The 9,677-nt window shown below is 40.2% G+C and overlaps 1 long non-coding RNA gene across 1 annotated transcript; it reads left to right on the top strand.

Moving 5' to 3' along the window:
* The first annotated feature begins 2,582 nt into the window (after positions 1–2,582).
* On the top strand, positions 2,583–4,305 carry LOC145428890 (uncharacterized). The gene is made up of 2 exons (XR_013909224.1): positions 2,583–3,101; positions 3,799–4,305. It is a non-coding gene; the product is annotated as an uncharacterized LOC145428890 (long non-coding RNA).
* Positions 4,306–9,677: the final 5,372 nt, after the last annotated feature.

Here is a 9,677-nt window from a genome sequence, read left to right on the forward strand (position 1 = left end):
CAGACCTCTCTACTATGGAGCCAAATCCCAGTTTGCATCCTGGAGACAGACACCCTTACTAAATTTAAGGTTAGCCTAAGCCCTAAGACAGCTGGGATAGGCTCCAGTGACCCCCCGCGACCCTGAAAAGGAAAAAGGAGAAGTGGATGGATGACTTAGTTATGGTGCTATAGGCTCAGATTTCATGGAAGGTACTGAGCACTTCTTGTCCATTCACCTCTTTTCACTCCTCAGGTGTTTATATCCCACTCAGCATGTCCTTAAATCCTTGTGTTCTCTTTCCTTCCTCTCTTTTCTATTCTTCTCTTTCCCCTTCACCCCCAATCAGTCACAGCAGATGGCTGCCCCTCCCTGAGCTTGGTGCTGCCAGAGGTTTCTTCCTATTTAAAGGGGTTTTTCCTTCACACTGTTGCTGAGTTTTTGCTCATAGAGGATCATTTGATTTTCCTCCAAATACTGTAAGGTCTTTAACATACAGTGTAAATTGCTTTGAGGCAACTTTAGGTGTAATTTGGCACTACCTAACTAAACCTGCACTGAACTGAGTTCACTGAGGCAACTTTTCTTGTCATTTGTTTTAAGTCATCGTCAGGAATAGTTCTCCACACATTTTAAAGGACATTTACCTTTTTTTCCATATCCAGATGATCCTGCACTGCTTCAGTGAGCTGAGGTCCAGGCACTGGGGAGGTTAACCCTTGATTGTGGTTTTCCCCTCTATCCAGGTAGGGTTTTACTGAATTGACAGGTCGTTTGGGATCATTGTCATGCTCGAAAACCAAACTGATATTTTTATCAAGATCTCCAGCACCAGTGGTGGAAATACAGACCCAAACCATGACAAAGCCTACACTGTGTTTCACGGATGGCTGTTGACGCTCACTGTTGCACCTCTCTCCTCAACTCTGTTGATACTTACAATGATTGGAACCAAAGATTTAAACTTCCAAAAGACCTGCTGCCACAGTTTTTCCAGTGCAGTTGTGTATAATATGGTACCTCATCATTTTCTCCATTTCCCTTCCATAACAATGGCTTCTTGACAGCCAACCTTCACTGCGATAGTTTCTGGTGAAGGTTTAGCGAAAATCAACTAAAAAGGCCACAAATCAAGTTTGTTTGTTTTTTTTAAAGGAAAGACAGCACACCATGCTGAAATATTCCACTTTGACTAATAGCACTTTGTTTGCAACAATAAAGTCATTCCCAAAAACAAATCTCTCTTCCACAACAAATAACAGTCACTACAGTAACATGAGGAAAATAAACATTAATCCTTTCGTAATCTGAAGCATCCAGGAAGCTCAAATGGGAAGTGACATCATAAAGTAATACTCTTCAGTTTCAGTTCACTAATACAGCAGGAAAACATGAGTAAACTGATTATTATTATGAAACCGATTTATATTTAAAAAAAAAAAAAAAAAGCGGACACTACATGTAACTTTATAGCTCTGTACATTAATGCAGCAGAGCACATTTTAATTGTCAGGAATTTTTATTGGTTGTATTGGAAATCTTCCCTCCAAAATTTTGAGATAACTGGGAAATTGAGGTTGTACTTCTTTGTCAGACTTCTGGGTTTTCTAGGGCATGGGGGTTATTAATTCTTTATTTATCCAGGTAAAAATCTCATTGAGATTATTCATCTAATTTCCAAGAGAGACATCATGGCAGCAAGAGTTAAACACATGTACCACATAACTACTTAAAAACCAAATACAATATTCTGTATAAACATGTAAAAAATATACAACAATGATTTAGAGCAATATTTAAAAACCAACCACACCAACTAAGAATTATTCTCCACTTTCAGATAGACTTAAAGTTCCAAAGGAAACCAATGTTGGATGCAAAAGACATAGAGAAAAAAAAAAGTGCCTTTATGAAAGTGTGTGAAAGGGTGGATGAGATAAAGTATAAAGTGCTTTGAATGCCCAAGTGCAGTAGAAAAGCAAACATTTTCATAAATGTTCTGTATTTTGTTACAATTTGAGCACATCTTCAAAGACCAATGCTGTAACATTTAACCAGGGCTGTGCAGGGGCAGGTGCTCAAAATTAAAAAGGAGTGCATAGAACCAGGCTGAATAACAACAACCCACATTCATCAAGAATCTAAAATAATATAGAATTGCATCATACTATCACTCATCAGGTGGGGACAATGCAAAGCAACCATAGCCTATATTTTACCTGATGGGGTACAATGTTACTGCTGCTGATAGTGCTGGAGGGCAGGGCTGTGTTGATCTGAGACTGTAGACATCAAGTCCAGAGGAGAAATGCTAGCTGATTAAAGTAGTGTTGTGAAATAATACAACGCAAAGATTGGTGACAGCTCTTGGAACCATAGGGCAACAGATTTAAAAACTGGGAAATAAACTGAAACTGTAGAGATCCATAGAGATACAAGTTTGCTGCAGAGAACGTTGGCCGGGGTCCACCCTACTATAAACCAAATTGCAGAGAACCTATGAGGATCCTACTCACCACCAGGGGCGGAGCGTGAGGGTGGCTTACTGGGCTTAAGCCCGGGTTGTTTTGTCAGAAGCCCGGGGTCTTTTGGAGTGCAATTTTTTCATAGTTAGATGCCTGGCTGACAACTGTATAAAACAAAAAGTACACACAATATTCGAAGCACATAGTGCACACTGAGGGAATTTACGACTGTGCGTGAATCCCCCCTGATATTGGTATGATCCGAGCTCAGGCACTAAGCGACTGAGCGAGGGGGCGGGGCAGCTGCTGCCTGTGTGCGCTGTTGGAGAAACGGAGCTAGCCATACTAAGGAGAGCTTAAGTTTGACCAGGTACCAAAGCAAATCATTCGTACCGTACAAATAATGTAAATATGACGGTGAACCACGAAAGATTGATATCAAACTGATCACTTGACCAATATTACGTTACTTGCTCTTCAAGTGAATCAACAAATGGCGAAATGAAAAGCAGAACAAATGCTATTTTTTTTAGAGTCTTAGCTTACGTGTGTTTATTTCATATTTTCAGTTCTTACCCTCCCCGACTAAATCGGTTTCAGTTATGTACTGAAATATAAGAATGGACATTAGAGGGTTCTTTCAAAGAAAAAACTCAGGTAAATGTTATTTTATATATTATGCTTTGTATGTTGTTCAGTATATTTCTATGCAAAACAAGAGGGATTTCAGTACACAGCAGTTTAAACCAGATATTTACATACACTTTATGGAAAACACAAGAACATTTTTTTACTGTACAACATCAATTTAGAGTAAACTTGTTTTGTTTTGGATAAATATTGAAATATCTTTTGAATTAGTTAAATGTCAGAATAAAGAGAGACAGAGCTGTCTATTTTTTATCACTTTGATCAAATTTAGGAGTACATATACACTAAGTTTATTGTTAATTAATAAGAAAACTCCAGACGATTCCATTCTGAGCTGAAGAAGCTTCTGATAGGTTAGCAGAGTCCATGTGAGTAAATTGGTGGCACAGCTGTGGATGCATATAAGGCAAAACACAGCCTGTTTCTTTGAAATGGGAAAATCAAGAGATGTCAACCAAAACACCAGGAAAAGAACTGTGGAGCTCCATAAGTGTGGCTCAATTTTGAATACAATTTGGTGCCATTTGCAATTAAGAAATACAGACAGTTTATCTCTTTACTCTTAAAATTAACAAATGTTTTTTATATTTATCAATCTAAAAAAATAAACATTTAGTCTGATTTGATGTTACAATTAAAAAAGTGTTTTTATCTGAAGAGTGTGTAAATATCTGGTTTCAACTGTATATTTGATGATTGTCAGCACAAAGAGGGAGAGAGAGGAGCAGAGAGGGAGAGAGAGGAGAATGAGGACAGAACAGAGATGGAACAAGAGCAGGTGAGACACATGTTAGTCAAATGGTTGTTTACCAAAAGTATCACCGTATCATAGGTACTCATGTATCTTGTACCTAGTGTTTCTTTTTAGGTTTGTTATTTTTCAAATTCTATATTAAGTTATGCAGGCTTGTTTGCACAACAAGGCTAAATAATTACATAAACTTTTCTCAGTCTAAATAGTGGACTTTGGTAGAATTAAAAAATAAGTGTAGTGCAGGTCTATGATGATTTTTAGTGCTACTATCATCTAGTTCTGATTGTGGTTCTGTCTTGGTTAAGTCCTCAGTAGTCCTGATTTTGAACTGTTGTAGTCCTGTTTTAATTCCAGATCAGTTCTTGGTCTGGTTGAATTGGGGTTTAGTCCTCGTGTCTTGATACAGGCCCGACTTTGTTCTGCCTTGCTGCTTAATTAAAAAACTAGTTTATGGTGTCCTGCATATGTGATATATTTTTTTCCTATATGAAGTCATTCTTTTTTGAACAAAACTCAAAACAGAGACAATTAATCTTTCAGTCTTTCAGTCATTTCTAAAATAATAATCCCACATGCATACTACCCTTTAGGGCTAAGCCCCGGGTGTTTCAAATGTCTGGCTCCGCCTCTGCTCACCACCCTTCAACAGTTACACAGCTTAAACAGTTGCTAGGGGAAATGAATCCGAGCTGCAATGCTTAAAGACAACCTGTGATTATCGCCACCTACAACAGGAAAGAGAGAGTGCCAAGTGTCAGGGGGAGTCAGGAGTAGGCCACAGCTGCACCAGCCTCCGATTAAAGAGCTAAGGGAGGGGTGAATGTTCATGCTGCGTTCACAAACACCATGCATGAACAAAACATCTCCTACAAAATATTACCCACAACATTAGAGTAGCTTGAGAAGGCGATATCGGCCTGCGCATCCAATTAGCATTCGCCCACGTTATGTTTTACCCGTGTAAAAGACAACGAAAATTTTTAGCGTCAGATTTTTAAATCCCAGAGTTTGTCCGAGGGCCCTCCTCCGTCGTCGCAGGACTGTACCGTTAGAACGACGGGAAGAAAACAACGCGCTCACGGTGTTCGGTGTTCGGATTTTCAAAGGCAGTTTGAGACAATTGCGGCCAAAAAAAAAGAAAGAAAGAGTGGTATGAGACCGCAGTTAAATGAGCCGCGGTCAAGCCATCCGCCTCTTATCCGCCACATAAAGTTTCTTGCGCTTCTACACTTGCCTTTACGGCAGCGCCTGTTTTCCTTCACACATACGCGCGCACACATATTGCATTGGGATAGCCTGGTTCCCCTTACTGTACCTCTGGGCCAAGTTTAATCACTATCAATTGCAATATTCCACAAAAATTAAAGGACAGTTATGCTCATGCTCATGTTCAATACAGTTAATGCAAAACAATCACATCACATTCACAAATTCATTAAAAATCATTCTTGATAGTTGACGTCATACTTTAAACGCATTCCTCCTCTGAGCTACCTATTGTGTCTCTGGACCAAGTTTCATCTGAAACTGCTTTTATACTCCCAAGAAATAAAAGGACAAGTCTGCTCAAATGTAAAAACTTTAAAGGAATGTGATAACGTAATGTTAAAATGTATTCAAAATCATTTGTTATAGTTGACACAAATTTCTCCTCTTCTTGGACACCCACACTATTCGTGTGCAAGATTTAGAATTTTCTGTAAAAAAAAAAAATGTTTAGGGTCACATTAAAAAAAAAACCTTTTTTTGCACTTTAACCTTTGCCTGACGTTCCTTCACTGCTCGGTCCATCACAATACTCAAAAGTTAAAGCAAAGATAACATTTCCTAATTTTAGAATAATCAGAATCAAAATGTCTTCATTGTCATTGTCGCAGGTACAACAAAATTAAAAGTGCTCTCCGATCAGTTGCATCATCAATAGAAATATAAAAATAAAATAAAATAAAATTAAAATGTAATAAAATCAATCAATGAAATACTTAATATCAAGTGCTAATAAGAATAGTATGAGCAAACATTCACATATATTCCCACAAACATGCTTCAGTCAGTGCATAGATCATTTCAAGAGTGGTATTGGCGACTGTCAAACCTTTGAGTCGCCGAGCAGCTGAATACGGGGATAATGTTGACGCGCCCGCTGTTCAAAACGTAAGTCAAAGTTCCAATTTAAAAAACTCCTTTATTTGTTATCAAAATTCTTGAAATCCATCCAAAACTCCCATCTCTGCAGGACCTGTACACCTCCAGGACACTGCGGCGTGCAGCTCGGATCTCAGCTGACCCTTCTCACCCTGGATACAGTCTGTTTGACCTGCTCACCTCAGGCAGGAGGCTCCGGTCCATTCGCACCAGAACCTCTCGCCATAAGAACAGTTTCTTCCCCTCTGCTGTTGGACACATGAACAATAAACGTACGACTGTCCCCACCACTAACTCATGACCCTACGCTGTGTTCACTGCATGATTCCATGTTTTGGCACTGATCACCACCTGCACTCATGTATATATCTTTCTACGTAGCACTTTTAATTCTTATTCTCATGTATATATCTCATGTATATCTCATGCATATATCTTTCTACGTAGCACTTTTAATTCTTATTCTTACTTTTATTTTTTCATGTCTCTTTAAGCGCAATTTATGACAGTATGTTTGCACTGAAGCACCGCAGCAATTTCCTAATGTTGTAAACCTGCTCAACATTTGGCAATAAAACCCTTTCTGATTCTGATTCTGATTCTGAAAAAATGGTGATCAAAACATTCCAGGCTTGAGCGGTCAGCAAGTCAACTTCCCCCATCACCCACTCATTCAGAAAAATTCCCTCGGGCTGCAAACAGGTGACATTTAGACATATTATTGCTGTTGGGTAAAAGTTGTGTTTGAGTCTATTTGTGACTGTACTGTCTTCCCGAGGGCAACATTTCAAACTGGGAGGGGCCAGGGTGGGAAGTATCTTTTATAATGTTCTGAGCTTTTTAAGCAAGTATTGTGTAGCTCTTCCAGCGTGGGGAGAGGGCAGCCAGTGATCCTTTGGGCGGTGTTCATGACCCCTTGGAGTGGTTTCCTCTGAGCCACAGTGCTGCTAGTGTACCGGATGCATATGCAATAGGTTAGTACACTCTCGAAGGTGGCTCTGCAGAAGGACACCAGCAGTCTCTGTGTAATATTTTTCCTCCTGAGAATTCTCTGTCTCTGTTGGGCCTTTTTCAGCAGCTCAGAGGTGTTCATACTCGAGGAAAGGTTCTCCTCTATGTTGACTCCCAGGAAGCGAAAGTTTGCCACCCTCTCCACACAGTCGCCTTTAATGATTAGTGGTGGTATCTCTGCCTTTTTTCTTCTGAAGTCTATTATGAGTTCTTTGGTCTTTGAAGTGTTGAGGAGGAGGTTATTGGCCTTACACCATGACGACAGCTGCTCCACCTTATCTCTGTAAGCAGACTCATCACCCCTGGAGATGAGCCCCACCACTGTGGTGTTGTCTGCAAACTTCACAAAGGTGTTGCTCTGGTGGACAGGAGTACAGTCGTGAGTGTAGAGAGAGTAGAGCAGTGGACTGAGCACACAGCCCTGGGGTGAGCCAGTGCTGAGACTCAGGCTGAGGATGTGCGATGGCCAACTCTCACTCTCTGTCTACAGTCCGAGAGGAAGCTGTTGATCCACAAGCAGGTGGTGTATGGAAGCCCCAGGTCTTGTAGCTTCACCACCAGTTTGTGTGCAAGGTTGGTATTAAAAGCAGAGCAGTAACCCCTGAAAAGCATCCGCACATAGCTGCTCCATGCTGCCGTTAGGGCAGCATGGAGTGCTATGGCTACGGTGTCTTCCGTGGATCAGTTAGCTCTGTAGGCAAACTGGTGTGGATCCAGGCTCCGAGGCAGGGCTACTGTGATGTGTCTGTGGACCAACTTCTCAAAGCATATCATTATCACTGGGGTGAGTGCCACTGGTGTGTAGTCAGGCTGGTGATGTGGGGCTTCTTAGGCAATGGGACTACGGTGGAGGACTTGAGGCAGAATGGGACAGTCGCCTGTGCGAGGGATTTAGTGAAGATCCCAGCCAGGTGTTCTGCACAATCCCTCAATATTTGGCCTGGCACTCCTTCAGGACCAGCCGCCTTCCTCGGGTTGACGGCCCGCAGAGTGCGCCTCACCTCGTGTTCTTCCAAGGTGAGGGTGCTGCTGCTGTGGGCCGCGTGTTGCAGCTGTGGCTCCAATACCTCGGGTACCACGGCCACAAAGCGGGCGAAAAAGATATTCAGTTCCTCCGCCAGCTCCAGGTCACCTTCCGTATCTCAGAGGTAGATCACCCAGTGTCACAGAGTAGCTAGCACTGCTTCCATCTAAGTGAAGAGCAGATTACCTGTATATTGAGCAGGGTATGAATGCAGCCAACATTTTCAGCCCCGCCAGGTTAACCCTTTAACAAATTAGCCTTGTATGTTGACTAAGAACCAAAAGGCTTAATAAAAATGATATTTAGAAGGCAGTAAATTGGTGGTTTTTTTTATTTTACTTTGACTAAACGTAAACTTCAGAGTGGCGGACCTTAACGCTACTGAGGTCTCAGAGTGAGGATTGGTGGCTAAATATTGGTGGTGGCAGTATAAATACTCACGTATGTTGCTGTTGCCATCCCGTTTTCTTTAGTAGCAAGCCAGCTAAGTGCAGATATGCGCGCGCCCCTTTAAGGGGTCTAGAAAAAGTGGGTCAAAGTATTGGCACAATCTATCTTTATTTTTTAATCTAAATGAGATGAATTATCATTGCCTTTTAAATTTAAAAATACAATATGATGTTATCAACATAGATCATTTAGGATACATTAAATAATTAAATTAAATTAATTAGTTTAGATAGACTGTTCCTCTTTCTTTTTTTCTTTTTCTTTTTACCTTTTCCCCACAAATGCAACACCAAATCTCATATTTTATTTGTTCTAGATAGGGTGATCTCTAAATGGTTTGTCAAACAGAGCAACCTCAGCCTCATTTCAAAACTAACGTTAAAAGACGATATCAAACATTTTTAAGTAAAATTGCTTTTTCTTCATCACAAGCTAGCTGGTGTTATCTGCTAAAAGGCCTTTAGCGAGTAGGTAAAGTTCTAGAATAAACCAGTTAATTGTAATGTTAAAAATGACCTTATGACTTTCAAATGCGTAGAATTCACTTTTTACTTACCATGTTTTATTTCTTAGTAGTGGAGAAGTCCAGTGATATGTGATCAGGTCACAGTCTAGTTGAAAATTGCAGTTTGTGAAAACTTATGTGGCTTCTTCTGAGGCTTGTCTTCAACCCAAACAATTGGGTAAAGTTTTGACCCAGTATTTGATCAAAGCTACCAAACCTATGACCCGACAGAGTCAAGCTGTGGAGTGAATTGAAGAACTCGGCACATCACCAACCCAACTCCTGATTCATAACTTTTGAATAATATTTGGTTACACCAACCCAACTTACGAACGACTTTTACCCAGTATTTGAGTTAAGATAATAACCCAGCATTTTTTTAATGTGTCTCAACCATTCTAATATACAAAAAGCCAAACTAAAGAACAATAGTTAAGAAATTCTTACATTACGTTATCACATTCCTTTAAAGTTTTTAAATTTGAGCAGACTTGTACTTTAATTTCTTAGGAGTATGAAAACGGTTTCAGATGAAACTTGGCCCAGAGGTACAGTGGAGGAATATGTTTTGAAATCAGCCATCAAGGATGATTTTGAATATGATGTGACTGTTTTGCATTGACTGTACTGAATTTGAGCATAACTGTCCTTTAATTTTTGTGGAATATTGCAGCTGATAGAAATTAAACTTGG

The sequence above is a fragment of the Astatotilapia calliptera genome, chromosome 5, assembly GCF_964374335.1.
Source record: "Astatotilapia calliptera chromosome 5, fAstCal68.1, whole genome shotgun sequence".
Classification (NCBI taxonomy): domain Eukaryota; kingdom Metazoa; phylum Chordata; class Actinopteri; order Cichliformes; family Cichlidae; genus Astatotilapia; species Astatotilapia calliptera.